Genomic DNA, 21,477 nt, shown 5'->3' with positions numbered 1-21,477 from the left:
AGCCTCGAGCGGCGCCATCTGCCTTACAGTAGCATCCCCCTCGTCATAAAGACACTCACAAAGAACATGTGTCTTCCGCAAATATCTTGGGAGTCCCAGGGTCGCGAAGCGGACATCGTCCGTTCGCTGGCTACTTGAGGGCAAGAGACAAAATGGATGCCGTATCTAAGATGGAACCCGTGGGTACAGATGAAAAAACCCACATAACAAACGAACGGTTTAAGTTAGCACAGCGAAACTGCGCACACTTATTAAACTCGTCATTTGCGGTTCATAGATACCAGACTCGACCATATTCGTGCGAGTCAAAAAACACCACTTACAATTGTCACGGAACCTCAGACGCTCCTTTTGCCCTCATGTAGGCAAGCACTAGTCGGAATCATATTCGATATTCATCAGACCATCGAGATGTTGCTGTAGCATAGCTCTGTCCAACCGAGTCCCCTTGGTAACAGATGGTTGTCTCATACACGTTGTAGCACAGAGGCCACATAAGGCAGGACCACACTGTACACAAAGGCAACACGTGAACAGGAACACTACAACGACTCCGATGATCATCAGAATCTTCCAACCCCAAGTCGACATCAGGCCCCAAAACCATCCAAGTAGCGTCCAATCCCCTACATCCACGTGTATGGATTCGGAGATCTTATGCAACCTCGAGATGGCTTGATAGACAGTAGGAGCATTATCTGGAATGAAAATGCAGCAGCTCGAATGGATCACCTTGCATACCCCACCTCGATCTGCTAAGATGACATCTAAAACCATACGGTTTTGTAACGTCATAAGTCTCTCCGCCTGAAGTTCAGTGGTGATATTACCAAGGGCACTGGCAGTAATATTAGCTGTCGATTCTACCACTCGAGTCAATTGTCTCAGGTTCCTACTATTGACCATAGGTCCCCAAAACGGGAGGAAACCCTTGAAAAAGTCTCCTGCCTCTTGACCGGCAGTATCCTCTTCGCTAATTACGCCTCGTACAACCCTAGTCTTATGATAATCGGCATCTACAGTGAACGTCGGAGGCAACAGATTTGCGATAAAGCATGAGCCCATGAAGTCAGCGGGCAGCCATGCATATGCACGATCGTAACAGATAAAGTATGTACCCTTGGCGGCCAGAAACACAGGGGACGAGGACATCGGCAGAATGTAATTTTCAGTGCAAGCACTTGCTCCAAGTCGGGCTTGCGATCTTCGGCCACGACCCATAAGGCAAAAATTACCAGTGTGGGGTACGACCCATATCGGAGGCGAGCTTTTAAGCTGCTTTTCGCTAGTGAACACACTATATTCACCTCTACTTAGGACCCTATAGGCCTGTATCTCTTCTTCGGGAATAAGCGAGGGATCATAGATATCACTATCTAAATCCTCTATTGCTATCGACAAAGGTTTTTGATACGAAGTAGGACCAGAGTAGGGGGAACGTGGTTCTCGAATGGGGTGGAAACCCAGTGCGCTTCGAAACATTGTTTGGAATGCTCGAGCTGACCCTTGGGAACTATACGGTAACACCAGATATGGAATTCCCTTATCCGTAGTGTGTGGCATCAACCCACACACCCAACAATTAGTAGTGTTAACCACTAACTGATGCTGATGGAGGAGCTGAATAAAGGAATTGTTGCGGAATTCTACACGTCTAGCCTGTTCGTGTTCCGGTAACATGTGAAAGGAATGAGGAGAAACAGTAGAGGTAAGATTAGAGTCAGGAGTAGGAGTAGGTGTAGGAGGTAAGAAGTAAGACATCGTGTAATACATCCCACCCGCTAATAATGCAGAAGCAGTCAAAAATAAGACAAATAGTTGGAATATAAAACATTTGGTACGACTGAGTTGCTGCAGCTTGAATCGATGAACTTGAGCTCCCTCCAAATCATTCAGCTTCGAGAATGTCATTCCCTACGACCGTCCGCAACGTTTCTTGACGCACTTCGTTCTGTGCAGCAATAGTCAATCCCTAGGAGTTCCCAGGAACCGACGGCCTTTAACCTAGCGTCAAGACCTACTGTCCAGAAGGAAGTACGCGCGCGGCCCTACGGCCTTCAATGCACAGTATGTATGTATGTAAAAACAAAGTCTCTCAGCTGTAAAAGCAAAAGTATAAGAAATGAAGCTCAATATATGTACAAAAATAATTACAATAATACGAAAATTCAGAACTGATCACGGAAAACGGGATAATGCAGTTGTCAATACAGTAAGGCAGGATCTTTTTATTTGTCCTTAGTGCGAGATCGCAGAAAGTATCGGGTTTTCCCAGGACGTGTCTGCTCGTCAAACAAAGGATCCGTTGAAGAGACAGCGTCCTGCTGATCAGTTGAGTGTTCTGGTCTTGAGTCTTCTGATGCTGATTGTTCGACAGTGTCTTTCTGCTGCGCTAAGGATTCTCCAACTGGCTGCGCGTCGCTAAAAGGCACAAACGCTGGCAATGTTTCTGCTTCAGATGACGCAATGCCTCTCCTTACCCACGGGTCTGCCGGCAAAGGGATGGGGACTCTTTTGGTGTGCGTGGCATGCACCCAATTCTTACGTCCCTCAAGACGAACAGCAGTCCTCGTGGCCAGGAGCACTTGGTAGGGTCCGGTGAACCTCGGGTCCAAGTTATTTTTGCGTGAAAAGTTCCTTGTCACCACCCAGTCTCCGGGCTGGAGCTGGTGGCCTGGACCCTCCGTCTGCGTCGGCAATGCGTCGTAAACCTGTTGGTGAATTAACCTCAGTTTAGCAGTCAAGTCATGTAGATAATCGATCAACATTGGGTACTCAAGATCAGAAAACATTCCTGGCCTAGGAACCCCCCACACATTCGCAGGACGGCCGAACACTATTTCATAGGGGCTAAGCCCTACTCGGGAGTGCACAGTCGCCCTAGTTGACAGTAATGCCAAAGGTAAAGCGTCAGGCCACGAAAGACCAGTCGTAGCCTGAATCTTTGCTAACTTTAGTTTAAGGGTACCGTTGTACCCTTCAACCAATCCAGCTGACTGGGGATGATTGGCGCTGTGGAATTTCTGGTTAATTCCAAGGCCCTTACACACACTCTTCATCACATTTCCAACAAACTCACTTCCGTTATCTGACCACACAACTCTAGGCATTCCATACCGAGGAAAATATTCCTTCAGTAGGATTTTCGCAGTAGACAAAGCAGTATTGTCTTTGAGAGGATAGGCCTCAATCCATCGGGAGAATGCGCAAACCACCACTAAAACGTACTTCAGGTTATTGCATCGCTCCATATGGATGAAGTCCAATTGAATCACCTCAAAGGGATACGAAGGAGGAGCAAAACTGCCAGGAGGAGTTGGGGTTCCTTTGCCAGGATTGTACATCATGCACACCATACAATTCTTCACCAAACGTTCAGCACACTTCGTAATGCCATCATTCCTCCACACAGGAGACAATAATTTGCAAATACCTTTCGCGCTAATATGTGCTAACCCATGCGCCATTGTCACAACGGCCAGCACATACGCATCAGGCAACATCCATCTTTTCTGATCCGACAAATCAATCCAACAACCGTTCGCGTCCAACTTTCCCGCACTTTCTTTCCACTTCGCCTTTTCAGTCTCGGTGGCCTCATTCTGAATTTCTTTCACACTTTCGATAGTGTCTTCACACATGCTCGATTCTGTAGGCCACCTAACCGAACTCGTCACATACATTCGAGTGCTAAGGTTCCGGGCAGTCTCCTTAGCAGTCTCATACGCAAACGCATTACCACGACCAACATCATCCGTCACCTTACGATGCGCACTACATTTAACAATCGCAACTTGCGTAGGCAACGTCAATGCATCCAAAAGATCATTCACAAGCTGGCCATGCTGAATCTTCGTACCATGCGACGTCAAGAAACCTCTCTCTCTCCACAATCGTCCAAAGCTATGCGCAACGCCAAACGCGTATTGGCTATCGGTAAACACATTCACGCGTTTCCCTTTCGCCAACACACATGCTCTAGTAAGAGCAATCAATTCTGCAGCTTGGGCAGAATTTTGATTCAACCTTGCAGTCTCAACAACAGTATTCAATGTTACAACAGCATAAGCAGTAGTCACATCACCATTCGGCAACTTAAAACATGACCCATCCACATACAAGGTACCGTCTGGATCTTCCAATGGGGTGTTTTTAAGGTCCACTCGACCTTTTGTTTCCTCTTCGGTCCTCAAGTAGCAATCATGTTCTGCTACTTCATCTGACTCTGTGCTAATTGGTAACAGAGTTGCCGGGTTCAGAACATTACAACGTTTTATCTGAATGTGGCTTGCCAAGAGCGTCAATTCGTACCCAGACAACCTCGCACTCGTCAGGTGCTGAGTTTTCGTTCGATTCAAAAGAGTATCGACTGCATGCGGAACCATCACCGTAAGCATATTATCCATGACCAATCCTGCTGATTGTCGGATGGAGACCGCAGCTGCCGCTGTTGCTCGTAGACAACTCGGCAATGCTCTAGCTACCGGGTCCAAGGTCGAGGAAAAATATGCACATGGACGTTGCTTACCACCAAAAGGTTGCGTTAAAACACTCAAAGCACAACCTTCTCTCTCGTGAACATATAACGTAAACGGCTTGCTATAGTCAGGAGTACCCAACACAGGAGCCGAACACAATGAATCACGCAGTTCAGAAAAACTTTTCTGACATTCTTCCGTCCATGGTAAAGGAGCCGAAACATCCTTGCACGTAAGAGCCACCAATGGTTTCGCTAGCAATGAAAAATTTGGAATCCATTGCCTGCAGTACGACGTGATACCTAGAAAGGCACGCACATCTCTTTGGGTTTTTGGCACAGCCATTCGCGCAATTGCTGCAATTCTCTCTGGGGTCAATCTCCTTCCCTCCTTTGACAATAAGTGACCTAGATAGGTTACTTCTTGACAACAATATTGTAGTTTAGAAGGCGACACCTTGTGATTTAACTCACAGAGATGTTGCAGCAACGATACCGTAGCAATTTTGCAAGTGTCCTGAGTATCAGCAGCCACCAATAAGTCGTCGACATATTGGATCAAGGCCGCACCAACCGGCAACCTAAACGCATCCAGTTGACCCTTCAAGGCTTGGCTGTAAATAGATGGACTTTCACAGTAGCCCTGAGGAGCGCGTTTGAACCGGAAGCTACGTCCACCGAGAGAGAAACCGAAAAGGTCCCTGCTCTCCTCGGCAATCGGGATGCTGAAAAACGCATTTTTCAAGTCAATCACCGAAAACCACGATGCAGAAGCTGGAATCAGAGTCAGTAGCGCCGTGATGTCAGGCACAACAGGGAATTGAGGAACCACAATTTTATTCACTTCCCGTAAATCGATAACAAAGCGATAAACAGGCGGTTTCGAAGGATCAGTACGTTTAAGAATGGGTAACACAGGGCTGTTGCACACGTTTCCCCGAGTCTCTTCAATAACATCTTTCTCGATCAGATCATAAATGATCGCTAACAATGCTCGTTCACCATCAAGGGAGATACGATATTGGGGAATACGTGGCAATCGCACATTAGATTTCAGCTGTACAACATAAGGGGAGATATCAAGTAGGCCCACGTCATTTGGACCCGTTGCCCACAAAGACGCAGGAAGAGAACTCAATTCCGGTGGGAGCTTATCGAGAGACAAGTACATGGGAGAGACAACCCTCTCTCCTAACGTAAGCTTCACACCCGCAGGAGAACAATACAAAGTCGCATACAAACGCTTAAGCAAATCCAGGCCCAAAAGATTTTCGCCACAACCCGTGGTTAAAATCAACGGAGCTTCGAGCTCACGTGGCCCAATTTGAAGGGGCAAAGGGCACGAAACTGGATTGCTAACAGGGGCGCCAGAGAATCCAACGGAAACATTTGTTAAGCCAGACAAAGGTGCGCCAGGGAGTTTCGAATGCATGATAGAACTTTTCGCTGCACCAGTGTCCAACAGAAAAGGCTCAACGACGCCCGATGTAGCAACTGCGACGTAAGGCCCTCTCTGATCAACCGGAACTGATACCACTCCCTCTCCTTGTCTATGGCCGTCCTAGTAATTACTGTCGTCAGTTCCCTGATCGACGTAATAATTGTCTACATTGTACTGCGCAGATCGTCCTTGCGATGATCCACGTTGATCGAAACAATTATTAGAAGTAGACGAGTTGTCTGAGCGATCATTCTGAGCACCACGACCTCTACCACGTGATGTTTGCTGCGAACCACCACGACCTCCTCTAGATGAGTTACCATTGTTACGTTCATTTAAAACAGGGCAGTTGAATTTTATATGACCCTCTTGTCTACAATAAGCACATTGATTGTACCCCAACGAGGATCTTTGGGAGGAGGAATCATTACGGGTTTGGGATCTGTTCGATTGCGGCTGTGACCTATTCTGTTGCGAATTATTCTGATTTGACCGTGGAGGATACGCTTGCTGAAGCAACACTTTAGTTTTTAACTCTTTCGTCTTTTTGTCAGCACGGTCGTTCTCTTCTTTCTCTCGATTCTCATAGTATTGTGCTGTAGCCAATATCTGAGCCGAAGTAGAAACGGCCCATGCACTTTCCGAATTCCTCAATTTATTGCTCAAATCGGGCAATAAGTTTGAAACAAATTTATCCACGAACAACCTTTGACCACCCTCAGTACCCATATCCTGACCACTATGGTCGATGAATGCCTCCTCAAACCTCGTAAAGAATTCGGAAACACTCTCATCTTTCTTCTGCTTACAGGCTGACAATTTGTCCCAATTCACCTTCATAGCTGGCATAAGAGTTTTCATTAGCGTAATAATCCTTTGAGGAAGGTCAAGAATCAACTGGTCGGGTTTAGTAGCAGCTACTTGTCCGGCGTCTGCCGCTACAATGGCAGCCCAAGCACCACCTAATTCAGCCGGATGATTTTCCTGTCGAATCTTAGCCCATACCGGTTGCGGTACGACATTGCCGAATAACATATCGATATCGGCAAGATTCATTACCGTAGCATCTACAAGCTGTGATAATTCTTTGTAATACCCTGTAGGATTCTTGCGTGGGTCAGGCAAAGATTGCTTCACCTGTAACACTTCCGAGCGTTTCCATGGGAGATGTATCCATACTCTCTGGAAATGCGCCAATGTCGGAGGTTGAGCATTAGGATTTGCTGGTATCCAAACCGGTGGAACTTCACGCATAGGGAATTGACCAGACTCATCTGGCAATCTTTCGACATCCTCAACAAACAAAGCTTGAGGGATAGGAGCGGGACGAAAAGACAGCAACCGCTCGACAGCACGTCGAACGTTGGTATCGACTATCAGCCCATTTGCGAACTGAAGCTGGAGATCAGACAGAGCGGTGAGCACCTCGTCAGGCGCATCGGCCGCTATTTGATCATAAAGGAACTTACACATTTCATTAAACACATTGTAGGAAGGTACATCCTGACTATGGTTGCCCCCAACTTTTTGCCCTGTGTTTTAGCTGGTTTTGGACATAGTCGACCTGGGATCCTGCCAATCAGGACCCCAGGCCTACTGCTCTCTCTTAAAAATGGACACACAGATTCCTATCAGTCACTCCTATGGCAGGCCTTGACAATCCTGAAGGCAGAGTGCTTGGAATCGTGTGAGATGGTGCTCTGGCATGAGCTGAGCCTGTCTGCAGCTTGCGGAATCAAGTCCTAATAGCTGTTCCATGATAACGCATACCATATACTCTTAAGTGCATTATAATCCTCGCGGTTAAATGCTATCTTTGGTATTGCTTTATCAAAACATGTCGAGTAAGGTGTCATACGAATTGGAATACTAACCCCTCGCCAATTCTGGCGACGGGGTTAGCATTCCACCCTTCTAGAGGGACACGACATGTATGTAACTGTGAACCCCGGTTAAAGTTAACTGAAGCCTCAGCTCCACAAAATGGATGCTGCCACCACAGACACGAGTCTGACCCCCTGCAGCTGGGAGTCCTTCCAGCGAGGGGAGCCTGGACAAAGGGTTTCCTGTCAGGGGCGGTGCTAGCACCGTCCCAGACATGGTTTTGTGTATCCTGGGTAGGCAGGGCTTTACAGGAAGGTGACTGCTGAGTGGCACCCCGGTGCTCACTACGCATAGGCCGGTCTGAACCAGTTCCAGGGGCACACCAGCCCCTGGCCTGGGGAAGTCCAGCATGGCTGAGGGGTGTAACCACCCCCCACCTAGTCCCACCCATAGGCAGGACCTAGTCACCGGGTCAGCCCCCTTTTTTAGTATAAAGATGGGAGCGGGCCCCCTGTTAAAATTAGATCATCTTTGGAATCAAGATACCACTTTCTTCGAAAGGACTTCACGATTTCTTCTTCAAGATTCTCCCTTGTGGCTAAGGAGTAGTCACCCTGCATCAAGCGGGCACCATCCTAAAGAACACTGCGGTCTGCTGCAAGTCCTTCATCACGAATCCGACGACCCAGCTCGACGAGACCCGGCTTCCCTGGCACCTCTGACCTCTACTCACCTCTACAGCCAAGCTGAGAACCGTGAGTGCGACGAGACCTCAAGGGACCGACGATCGCCAAGACTGCACGACATCTTTACTGCAAGCCCACCGTGTCCTCCACTGGTGAGTGCTTTGGGGTCCGAGAAGCCCCGACCCTGCGCAGCTCCAGCACCCAAGATCAGCCCCCCTGCATCTCCACGATCGGCGTGGGGCCCTTCTGCTGTTTGCTGTGCACCGCGTTGTTTGGCTACTAGCCGGCTGGCTTGTGGCCTTCTGAACGACGCCCAACGACTTCACGACTGCTGGTCTGGTTGCTCCAGGCTGGCCCTTGCTTCCTTGTTCAAGAGAGGCACCCCGGACCCTCCTGGTCCACTCCAGACGCCATTTTAGGTCCACCGCGTGGGCTTGAATTTGCCAAGGCTTTGTTGCCCAATCCTGGGTCCAGCGACGCCGACAGCTTCCATCTTCGTGGGACAGCTCGATCCTCCATCCTGGTCGCCGACAACGCCTCCTGGTCCGTGAGATCTTCGAGTCAAGCGTCACCCACTCACCTAGTCGAGGTGGCTACCATCCGGTGCCCTCCTGGTGCCCACTGACTACTGGCTAGTAGTCTCGAACTTGGTCCCCTCTGCTTTCAGGTGTCATCTATCTTCGAGATCCAGGCTTGGATCCAACTGAACTTTCTTCACTGGTCACCGGCCAGCATCTTTTCTTCCGGCTCCTGGTCCGTCTACGAGGATTCCCGACGTCTTTTCAGACCTATGCAGCTGCAGCCCCTGGGCTAGGTAACTTCGGCATTTCGGTGCCCCAGCATAGCCTCACTATCCAAGGGTCAGAATCTACTTTCGTTTTCTCCCTACCAGGTCGGGTTCGCCCGAGAACACTAACTTTCTAATTCCTAGCTACCATAGACTTTTGTCCCGCATCTCGCGTGAGAGTGCACACACTGCACCCGAGTCCCCTAGGCCTCCTAGACGTAATCTAACGATTCCCTAGTCAAGTCCTAGCGATTCCAAAAGCTATTAGTACTGTACTTACCTGCTAGTAATTTCGCATTCCACTTTCAGAGTATATGGTTTTCCGTGCCCCTCGGGCATTTGTATATACTGTGCTAACTTAAGTATTTTTGTAAGAGTTTTGGTTTGTGCTTAGTACCCTGTCCTCATAAAGAGTACAGGGCTGTTGTGATCTTTAAATAAATAACTGTTATTTTCATAACACTTGTGTGGTGTCCTTTCACTTGGTATTCAAGGGGTATATGTGTGGTAAACAGCTGGCTTAACACGCCCTCTCGAGTCTTTAGCCTTAGACTGCTCGTATCCACGCTACTAGGATAGCTGGTCTATAAGGTTGACTTACAACCAATCATCAATAAGGGTTGCTGGACTGATACATAGTGTTCACTAGAATAGTGAGCACTGCATATCAGGCCACCTTCTCACACACATATCTCTGGGTTGGTATATTGAATTGACAAAATGTGTCGAGGACAACACGGGGTGGACTTCTCTGAGGATTTACCATCCAACCCATTGCCATATTATATAGCGCAACGCGTTCTCTGTTTCCAGGAAGCTGACTACGTCTCTGAGGACCATCGGAACCAGCGGACCCATGAACAGGTCCGAGCGAATGAAAGAAACTAGCCGCAAGAGGAGAATTGCGACTACGAGTAGAGGGAGAAGAATAAGACACAGGACTAACAAGAGAAGGAGCAGAAACAGTAGCAACAGCAGGAGTTAACAAAACAGGAGCAGTAGCAGGAGCAGTAGCGGGAACAGGAGTATGTGGAAGCGGAGGAGCTGTAGGGATAGCAACAGGCAAAGGAGCAGGAACAGTAGGAAGAACGGGTGCAGGTTGAGGAACAGGCGGAGGAGGAATAGGCGGAAGAACAGGTACGGCAGGGACCACAGGAGCCGCGGTACCCTGCACGTACGGAGGTGGCGACTTCATAAGATACGACATCAAAGGATCCTCAACTGGCTCTTCCTTCTTTTCCGACTCCGTAGGCAAAGCGGGGTAACATTTATCTACAGTCATACGCTGTAATCGGTCAAACACTTCCTTATCCTTAACCTCCTTATCACGCTGAAATTGCTCCGCTTTCTTCACTATGGTAGCAACATTATCTCGCTGATTACGTTTAGTCTGTCTGATTTCTTTTTGTCGGGCTTCTTTGCGCCACAACCGAAAGGCATCAAACATGGCCGGCCTTGACTTTCTTTCGAACAGTTTAATCTCTAGATTATCTAAGATCGGAGCTTCGAAGCTACCATGAGGAGGCCAACGAAGGTCGCCGTCCTTCTTTGTGTATTTAATCCAATAATCGTTAAAGGTAATTGTGCCTAGCCCATGTTTACTATAGAGCTCATAAGTGGGAGTTCCAACCGGAGGTATCGGACACGAGTCCTCCAGTCGGGAATCCGTACCACAAGGTCTGAAACAACTAAACAAAGTACTGCGACCAGGCATCTTGCACACTAGCCGAGTTTCACAAACTTCAAGGGTTACGGGATTTACCAAGTCCCAGCAAAGAACAAAAACCCTCGGTTTTTGGCGGCTGCAGTCGTCAAACAACACAACAAAATACGCTAGCAAAGTGTCACCAACAAAAACACTCACACAGCGCTAACAACAAAAACACTCGCTAAAGTGTCAACAACCAAGAACTATGGGAGCGACCCACAAATACTTAACTCAAAGATCAATGGCGTCGCCAGGAAGGCCCGTCAGTCGTCTCGCTATACCAAGGTCTACGCCAGGCGCCAAAACAGGTCTACAGTCAGGGCAGCAGTCCGTCGCAGCCGTCCGGAGGCGGGAATCTTCGCGGGAAAAGTCTTCGGGCCACTTATTTCGACAACAGGATCGATGAAGCGGAGTGCACCTTCCCTCGGAGATTTCACACGAAGTTCCTCACGATCGTCGGGCTTGGACCGGTACCACTGATGCAGCCCCACGTTGGGCGCCAACTGAAGGACTGGGTTCTGTAAGACCCAGCGGTGCCAGGGCATAACACCTGAAACCTTCGTGGGTTACCTGCTCCGGCGTACGAATGACAGAGACACGGGACACTTCCTTCGACGTCAAAGATTCAAGGTTTATTTGCTGCAGGGAACACAGAGATCACGACAAGTACACAGCGTGCAACTTGGGGAGACTGCTTCAAATTGGTTCTGTAGATCGCTCCTTTTATACAGTTTTTACCCATAGAGTTACATTGAACACAAAAGTTTACAACCCGGTTCCCACCATTATCCCCCAGAGGGGTCGCTTTGGTCGCTTTGAAACACATCAGGTCCGGAACATAAGTGCGGAAACATTTGGCGGTTCCCAACTGTAAAAACCCATCTTCCCAACATTAGCGAATTCCAATCAGCAGTAAAACAGATCGAAATAGGAACAAAGACAGGTGCAGAGGAAGACGAAGACAGTGGGGAGATCGGAAAGGGTGTAAAAGGGGAGGTATCAAGTAACACGAGATACAGGCATCAAAGGGACGTGCCTAATGAGATGCACGGCTGAGACAATAAGTCCGTGCGGCAAGATGAGCCTCGAGCGGCGCCATCTGCCTTACAGTAGCATCCCCCTCGTCATAAAGACACTCACAAAGAACATGTGTCTTCCGCAAATATCTTGGGAGTCCCAGGGTCGCGAAGCGGACATCGTCCGTTCGCTGGCTACTTGAGGGCAAGAGACAAAATGGATGCCGTATCTAAGATGGAACCCGTGGGTACAGATGAAAAAACCCACATAACAAACGAACGGTTTAAGTTAGCACAGCGAAACTGCGCACACTTATTAAACTCGTCATTTGCGGTTCATAGATACCAGACTCGACCATATTCGTGCGAGTCAAAAAACACCACTTACAATTGTCACGGAACCTCAGAGGTGCCTAAGGATATCGGTTGTATCCTGCACATAGGATGGTTGTGTAACCACATATTCACGTAGGAAGAAGTCTGAAAACTGCGAGAGCGGCTCAAGTATAGAATTGATGCCTGAAACTATCGGCCGTCCAGGAGGGGGCCGCTGTGCTTTGTGAATTTTAGGCACAATATAGAAAAGCTGGTACCCTGGGTGATGGATTTATCAGGAACTCAGCTTCCTTTGCTGTTATGATTCAGAAAAAGGGGTGGTGATGGACAGAGTCTCTGAATAAAGCAGAACACTCGTACCCAGTCAACAGATCAGGGCTTGATCCATCACCGTTTTTTAGCTCACTGCACCATCCCAGCTCAGAACCTGGCTACATGCAAATTAGTCTGTCCCTGGCCCAGTGCATCATGGGAACAGGGCAGACCAAACTACCAAGCCAATTCTTATACTGGAAAGGAAACAAGCTTCCGGGGACCGGTTTCTGGCATTACAGCCGTCTTCGGCCCGGCTTGCTTGTATCCTGATGGTGCAGTAAGCAAGGGACTCACATCTGAGTATACCCTTCCACGCTTATGGTGGACAAAACGATTGAGAAAAGGGGGTGGTGATGGACAGAGTATCTGAATTAAACAGAACACTCGTACCCAGTCAAGAGATCAGGGCTTGATCCATCACTGTTCTTTAGCTCACTGCACCATCCCAGCTCAGAACCTGGCTACATGCAAATTAGTCTGTCCCTGGCCCAGTGCATCATGGGAACAGGGCAGACCAAACTACCAAGCCAATTCTTATACTGGAAAGGAAACAAGCTTCCGGGGACCGGTTTCTGGCATTACAGCCGTCTTCGGCCCGGCTTGCTTGAATCCTAATGGTGCAGTGAGCAAGGGACTCATGTCTGAGTATACCCTACCACGCTTATGGTGGACAAAACGATTCAGAAAAGGGGGTGGTGATGGACTGAGTCTCTGAATTAAGCAGAACACTCGTAGCCAGTCAACAGATCAGGGCTTGATCCATCACCGTTTTTTAGCTCACTGCACCATCCCAGCTCAGAACCTGGCTACATGCAAATTAGTTTGTCCCTGGCCCAGTGCATCATGGGAACAGGGCAGACCAAACTACCAAGTCAATTCTTATACTGGAAAGGAAGCAAGCTTCCGGGGACCGGTTTCTGGCATTACAGCCGTCTTCGGCCCGGCTTGCTTGAATCCTGATGGTGCAGTGAGCAAGGGACTCATGTCTGAGCATACCATACCACGCTTATGGTGGACAAAACGATTCAGAAAAGGGGGTGGTGATGGACAGAGTCTCTGAATTAAGCAGAACACTCGTACCCAGTCAACAGATCAGGGCTTGATCCATCACCGTTTTTTAGCTCACTGCGCCAACTCACAGCTCAGAACCTGGCTACATGCAAATTAGTCTGTCCCTGGCCCAGTGCATCATGGGAACAGGGCAGACCAAACTACCTAGCCAATTCTTATACTGGAAAGGAAACAAGCTTCCGGGGACCGGTTTCTGGCATTACAGCCGTCTTCGGCCCGGCTTGCTTGAATCCTGATGGTGCAGTGAGCAAGGGACTTATGTCTGACCATACCCTACTACGCTTATGGTGGACAAAACAATTCAGAAAAGGGGGTGGTGATGGACAGAGTCTCTGAATTAAGCAGAACACTTGTACCCGGTCAACAGATCAGCGCTTGATCCATCACCGTTTTTTAGCTCACTGCACCATCCCATCTCAGAACCTGGCTACATGCAAATTAGTCTGTCCCTGGCCCAGTGCATCATGGGAACAGGGCAGACCAAACTACCAAGCCAATTCTCATACTGGAAAGGAAACAAGCTTCCGGGAACCGGTTTCTGGCATTACAGCCGTCTTTGGCCCGGCTTGCTTGAATCCTGATGGTGCAGTGAGCAAGGGACTCATGTCTGAGCATACCCTACCACGCTTATGGTGGACAAAACGATTCAGAAAAGGGGGTGGTGATGGACAGAGTCTCTGAATTAAGCAGAACACTCGTACCCAGTAAACAGATCAGGGCTTGATCCATCACCGTTTTTTAGCTCACTGCACCATCCCAGCTCAGAACCTTGCTACATGCAAATTAGTCTGTCCCTGGCCCAGTACATCATGGGAACAGGGCAGACCAAACTACCAAGCCAATTCTTATACTGGAAAGGAAACAAGCTTCCGGGGACCGGTTTCTGGCAATACAGCCGTCTTCGGCCCGGCTTGCTTGAATCCTGATGGTGCAGTGAGCAAGGGACTCATGTCTGAGCATACCCTACCACGCTTATGGTGGACAAAACGATTCAGAAAAGGGGGTGGTGATGGACAGAGTCTCTGAATTAAGCAGAACACTCGTGCCCAGTCAACAGATCAGGGCTTGATCCATCACCGTTTTTTAGCTCACTGCACCATCCCAGCTCAGAACCTGGCTACATGCAAATTAGTCTGTCCCTGGCCCAGTGCATCATGGGAACAGGGCAGACCAAACTACCAAGCCAATTCTTATACTGGAAAGGAAACAAGCTTCCGGGGACCGGTTTCTGGCATTACAGCCGTCTTCGGCCCGGCTTGCTTGAATCCTGATGGTGCAGTGAGCAAGGGACTCATGTCTGAGCATACCCTACCACGCATATGGTGGACAAAACGATTCAGAAAAGGGGGTGGTGATGAACAGAGTCTCTGAATTAAGCAAAACACTCGTACCCAGTCAACAGATCAGGGCTTGATCCATCACCGTATAAGAATTGGCTTGGTAGTTTGGTCTGCCCTGTTCCCATGATGCACTGGGCCAGGGACAGACTAATTTGCATGTAGTCAGGATCTGAGCTGGGATGGTGCAGTGAGCTAGAAAACGGTGATGGATCAAGCCCTGATCTGTTGACTGGGTACGAGTGTTCTGTTTAATTCAGATACTCTGTCCATCACCACCCCCTTTTCTGAATCGTTTTGTCCACCATAAGCGTGGAAGGGTATACTCAGATGTGAGTCCCTTGCTCACTGCACCATCAGGATTCAAGCAAGCCGGGCCGAAGACGGCTGTAATGCCAGAAACCCGTCCCCGGAAGCTTGTTTCCTTTCCAGTATAAGAATTGGCTTGGTAGTTTGGTCTGCCCTGTTCCCATGATGCACTGGGCCAGGGACAGACTAATTTGCATGTAGCCAGGTTCTGAGCTGGGATGGTGCAGTGAGCTAAAAAACGGTGATGGATCAAGCCCTGATCTGTTGACTGGGTACGAGTGTTCTGTTTAATTCAGATACTCTGTCCATCACCACCCCCTTTTCTGAATCGTTTTGTCCACCATAAGCGTGGAAGGGTATACTCAGATGTGAGTCCCTTGCTCACTGCACCATAAGGATTCAAGCAAGTCGGGCCGAAAACGGCTGTAATGCCAGAAACCGGTCCCCGGAAGCTTGTTTCCTTTCCAGTATAAGAATTGGCTTGGTAGTTTGGTCTGCCCTGTTCCCATGATGCACTGGGCCAGGGACAGACTAATTTGCATGTAGCCAGGTTCTGAGCTGGCATGGTGCAGTGAGCTAAAAAACGGTGATGGATCAAGCCCTGATCTCTTGACTGGGTACGAGTGTTCTGTTTAATTCAGATACTCTGTCCATCACCACCCCCTTTTCTCAATCGTTTTGTCCACCATAAGCGTGGAAGGGTATACTCAGATGTGAGTCCCTTGCTTACTGCACCATCAGGATTCAAGCAAGCCGGGTCGAAGACGGCTGTAATGCCCGAAACCGGTCCCCGGAAGCTTGTTTCCTTTCCAGTATAAGAATTGGCTTGGTAGTTTGGTCTGCCCTGTTCCCATGATGCACTGGGCCAGGGACAGACTAATTTGCATGTAGCCAGGTTCTGAGCTGGGATGGTGCAGTGAGCTAAAAAACGGTGATGGATCAAGCCCTGATCTGTTAACTGGGTACGAGTGTTCTGTTTAATTCAGATACTCTGTCCATCACCACCCCCTTTTCTGAATCGTTTTGTCCACCATAAGCGTGGAAGGGTATTCTCAGATGTGAGTCCCTTGCTCACTGCACCATCAGGATTCAAGCAAGCCAGGCCGAAGACGGCTGTAATGCCAGAAACCGGTCCCCAGAAGCTTGTTTCCTTTCCAGTATAAGAATTGGCTTGGTAGTTTGGTCTGCCCTGTTCCCATGATGCACTGGGCCAGGGACAGACTAATTTGCATGTAGCCAGGTTCTGAGCTGGGATGGTGCAGTGAGCTAAAAAACGGTGATGGATAAAGCCCTGATCTGTTGACTGGGTACGAGTGTTCTGTTTAATTCAGATACTCTGTCCATCACCACCCCCTTTTCTGAATCATTTGGTCCACCATAAGCGTGGAAGGGTATACTCAGATGTGAGTCCCTTGCTCACTGCACCATCAGGATTCAAACAAGCCGGGCCGAAGACGGCTGTAATGCCAGAAACCGGTCCCCGGAAGCTTGTTTCCTTTCCAGTATAAGAATTGGCTTGGTAGTTTGGTCTGCCCTGTTCCCATGATGCACTCAGCCAGGGACAGACTAATTTGCATGTAGCCAGGTTCTGAGCTGGGATGGTGTAGTGAGCTAAAAAACGGTGATGGATCAAGCCCTGATCTGTTGACTGGGTACGAGTGTTCTGTTTAATTCAGATACTCTGTCCATCACCACCCCCTTTTCTGAATCCTTTGCTGTTAGCCATTTCTTTTCCCCGGCTGTTGCTACCATGGTCTGTATAATGGTTTGCAACTCCGCGGTGGGATCTCTGGTGAGTGGTTTGTAATGTTCTCTGACTCCTAAGAGTCTGTGTATTTCATTCTCATAGTCAGTGGTGTTCATCACCACCACCGCCTCGCACTTATGGGCCGGTTTGATGGTGATGGAACTATTATCCTGTAAAGATTTTACAGCCGTCCAGTCAGCTTTAGACATGTTGCTATGTTTTGGGGTGTGCTGTCTTTGTTCCAGATCTGTGATGTCTTTCAAGACTTTTTGCTCAAACACCGCCACTTCTGGCCCCACTTGCTGGTTAAGGGGCGTGAAATTGGACGTACGCCGTAAGTCTGTACAGAAAGACATGTCAGTGGATGTTTTTTCTTTCCCCTCGAAAAATGTTCAAAGTTTGATTTTCCGCATTACGCCGTTGAGCTCACCCCTTAGTTGGAAACTATCATGTTTGAGTGTGGGAACATAATCCAAGCCTTTGTTCAACACTGCATTTTCATCGGACGTGAGTGGGTAATCTGATAGATTCACCACAATGTTGTCGTTTGAATTTATATTGGCGTTCGTCCCCTGCTTCGGGTGATTCTGGGGGAGTACATTTGATGATTTGCATTGGGGATGTGACAAGCCCGTCCCTTGCCCCTGCCTCTCGTGTGGGCCCCCCTTTGGTCTGGTTGGTGTTGTCCTAAAAAATCCCTGAAAAGCGACCACAGGTACTGATCTGAATTGCCTTGGGGGTTAAACCTAACTCGGGCATTCCCCTGTGGGGGTTGTGCATTTTGTTCCTCATCCTCACTGCTTGTGTTGTCAAACACCCAATTGTTTGGAGTTCTCCTGGCCGGGTATCTCCCACCCCTCCCACGTTGGGGTATTGGATTTTGATTGCCTGTCTGCTGGTAATATTGATCCTCTGTGTATTGGAATGCCCAGTCATGGCTAAATCTATCAAGGTTGCGTCTTAAACCCTTTATCTTCTGGTTTACCATGTACGCTTGGTATTCTCGCAAGTCGTTTTGGATCTTAGTTAATTGCTCCTTGGTATCTAGTATAGTGGTGTCATTTTTTATACTTGTTTCTAGATCCAATATTTCAGTGAGTAACTCCTCACTGAGTCGTTTGGCGGTGTTAATTATCAGGATAAGCCAGTCCCGGGTGTATTTGTTAGCTATGTAGCTCCAATCCACCCGGAACTGCTTATCCTCCAGGAATATTTTGGGTTCCAACCTTACCAGTAGGCTGGCGGGTGCCGCCCCCGCCCGTAGGTATTCAGTCATTAAAGCTCCACGTAGGGCTATCCTAATTTGTCGTTTTCTTAATGTCGATAGTTTGTCCCACTCATCCCGGGCCGTGTTGGTACTTCCCAACGGTGTATCTGGTAATAGGGATGATCCTGCCAAAATAGTAGCTATATGGTCATCCGTAAATGCCAGGCAAAAATTTGCCATTGTAGGTAACCAAATGCAGAGGCCAATCGGCCCAACCAAGACACCTCACACTAAAAACAATGAGTTCGGGAAAGCTGCTTCTCAACTCAATGTATTCCTATTGGAAACTGTTACTGCGTTCTCTGGCCCTTACGGCTAAGCTGCCGTACTCAATGCTCTGTACTACCAGGAGCCTCAGGGGGAAAGAACAAGGGAACCAGGCCGCCCCCCACTCATAGTCTCATGAACAATCAATGGCCTGCCCCTATATACTATGAGGTCAATGCCCCTAGTTAATATTAAATTTGTTTAGTCAAACAGAGGGTACTCTACGGCCTTCTGTCTGTATATGCTAGTCACAGTCACTGCCTTCAATACTAAAATCTTAAAAACCTTATATGTGTATGCATGAGACCCCAGGCTAATCCTATCACCTCACTAAACCTTTCTACTGTGAAAAAGGGGGAGGGAGGGTTGGCAGAGCCTCACGGGAGAAACACCCGGGGGAGGATATGACAGGCTGGTACTCGCCCGAATCCTCACTTCTCATCATCAGCTACTGCCAACCAGGAAAGAAAAAGGGAAAAAGGCTGTGCAAAGAAAACAAAACTCATTATGTGTTACAAGTGTTTAGTGACCCAATGCGGTATGCCAAACCTCATATACTCGAGATCTGGACCCACCACCTTAAAAAGAGCTGAGCTATACTGGCAACCACAACTTTATTCTGTGCTGTATGCCCACTCTACTAAAAACAACCAACATGTTTCATCACCGACGTATACTTTACCGGCGATTTCATCAGGGTTTTTGGGTCAACGTGAGTCTTGCACGTCTTGATTCTCCCTTTATTGTACCTGTAGTTACACATGGAATACAATCACACATACACATATATTCATTCACTGTGTCTCGGTGCGTGTGCAAATTAGAAAACTAAAAGATAAAAAATTGGCATCTCTACATATGGTTCTGTAGGTATTCATCATACATTACCAGGTGGCCCCTTTGGTTGAGCCTACCAGGCCCCCGTAGAAGAATCTGGGACTGTCGGACCCTATTAAACAGTTATTGGGTTCCGTGCACCGCCTATAGGTCGGTATCTGCAAAGACAAACGAAAAAGGATATGTACTACCTTATCAATTCGTCATTAGCAAATCACCCTCACGGTCCCTTGTCCCTGAACGTTGTGATCTCTATGTTTACATCTTATGGGTTATTCAGTGTCTCTGAGTGTAATCTACTCTCCGTAGCCGGCATAACCAATTACTCTCTACTCTCGCTTTTATTCGGCTCCAAGTGATGAAAGTTCTTGGCCGTAAACCATTCTTTCATGCCTAGCTCTTCCCGTTGAAGTCAGCTCTCCGGCCATAACGCCACATTCTCTCCTTACACTTCTTTTTGTGTGTGTGGTCCTGTGCCCAGTGCCCCTAGCAGTGGCATCTCTTACATCTCTACGCAGGGTAAAGTGGGAGCGAGAGCAAAAGGGTGTAAGAACGTATCCAGAGTACTCCTCAAGTACCCCACTGCACCCTATGCTCCTGTGAAGAGGAGTTGGAACATCACAGTCTGTCAACAACACACCCTCATGCAAGTACTATCCTCAACATGCCACTGACACTTCTACAATGCACATTTTATGGACCTTTGCCCGAGAACTCATCTGTTAACAGCAAAGTTATGAAACAAGAAGCAAAACTTAGGTTGGGCTGACTTCACTATCCCAGCCCTGCCACTCCCCCGCCGCTCCGCCCCTATTTAGGAGCGCGATCCCCTCTCCCTTCGTGTTTGCCAGTGGTCCGGTGGCAGCGGGCAGACCGGTCAACGCTTGGAGAGCTTTGCTGTTATTTTACGCATCTGGCCCCGCTGATTGCGAGCGGAGGCGCTACTACGCTGCTCATTGTATTTTTTATATTGTCACTAACCTTTTTAAAATTATGCAGGTTCTGACTTGATTTCTGCTCTTAGGGGTGAGCTGCCGGCTGGGGCTGATCGTGTTTGCGGGCTCCCAGCGGCAGCGGGCGCCATCTTAGGTTGGGCTGACTTCACTATCCCAGCCCTGCCACTCCCCCGCCGCTCCGCCCCTATTTAGGAGCACGATCCCCTCTCCCTTCGTGTTTGCCAGTGGCCCGGTGGCAGCGGGCAGACCGGTCAACGCTTGGAGAGCTTTGCTGTTATTTTACGCATCTCGCCCCGCTGATTGCGAGCGGAGGCGCTACTACGCTGCTCATTGTATTTTTTATATTGTCACTAACCTTTTTAAAATTATGCAGGTTCTGACTTGATTTCTGCTCTTAGGGGTGAGCTGCCGGCTGGGGCTGATCGTGTTTGCGGGCTCCCAGCGGCAGCGGGCGCCATCTTAGGTTGGGCTGACTTCACTATCCCAGCCCTGCCACTCCCCCGCCGCTCCGCCCCTATTTAGGAGCGTGATCCCCTCTCCCTTCGTGTTTGCCAGTGGCCCTGTGGCAGCGGGCAGACCGGTCAACGCTTGGAGAGCTTTGCTGTTATTTTACGCATCTCACCCCGCTGATTGCGAGCGGAGGCGCTACTACGCTGCTCATTGTATTTTTTATATTGTCACTAACCTTTTTAAAATTATGCAGGTTCTGACTTGATTTCTGCTCTTAGGAGTGAGCTGCCGGCTGGGGCTGATCGTGTTTGCGGGCTCCCAGCGGCAGCGGGCGCCATCTTAGGTTGGGCTGACTTCACTATCCCAGCCCTGCCACTCCCCCGCCGCTCCGCCCCTATTTAGGAGCACGATCCCCTCTCCCTTCGTGTTTGCCAGTGGCCCGGTGGCAGCGGGCAGACCGGTCAACGCTTGGAGAGCTTTGCTGTTATTTTACGCATCTCGCCCCGCTGATTGCGAGCGGAGGCGCTACTACGCTGCTCATTGTATTTTTTATATTGTCACTAACCTTTTTAAAATTATGCAGGTTCTGACTTGATTTCTGCTCTTAGGGGTGAGCTGCCGGCTGGGGCTGATCATGTTTGCGGGC

This window comes from Lissotriton vulgaris, chromosome 6, assembly GCF_964263255.1.
Source record: "Lissotriton vulgaris chromosome 6, aLisVul1.2, whole genome shotgun sequence".
Taxonomy (NCBI): domain Eukaryota; kingdom Metazoa; phylum Chordata; class Amphibia; order Caudata; family Salamandridae; genus Lissotriton; species Lissotriton vulgaris.
Note: the sequence above shows the minus strand (reverse complement) of the source record.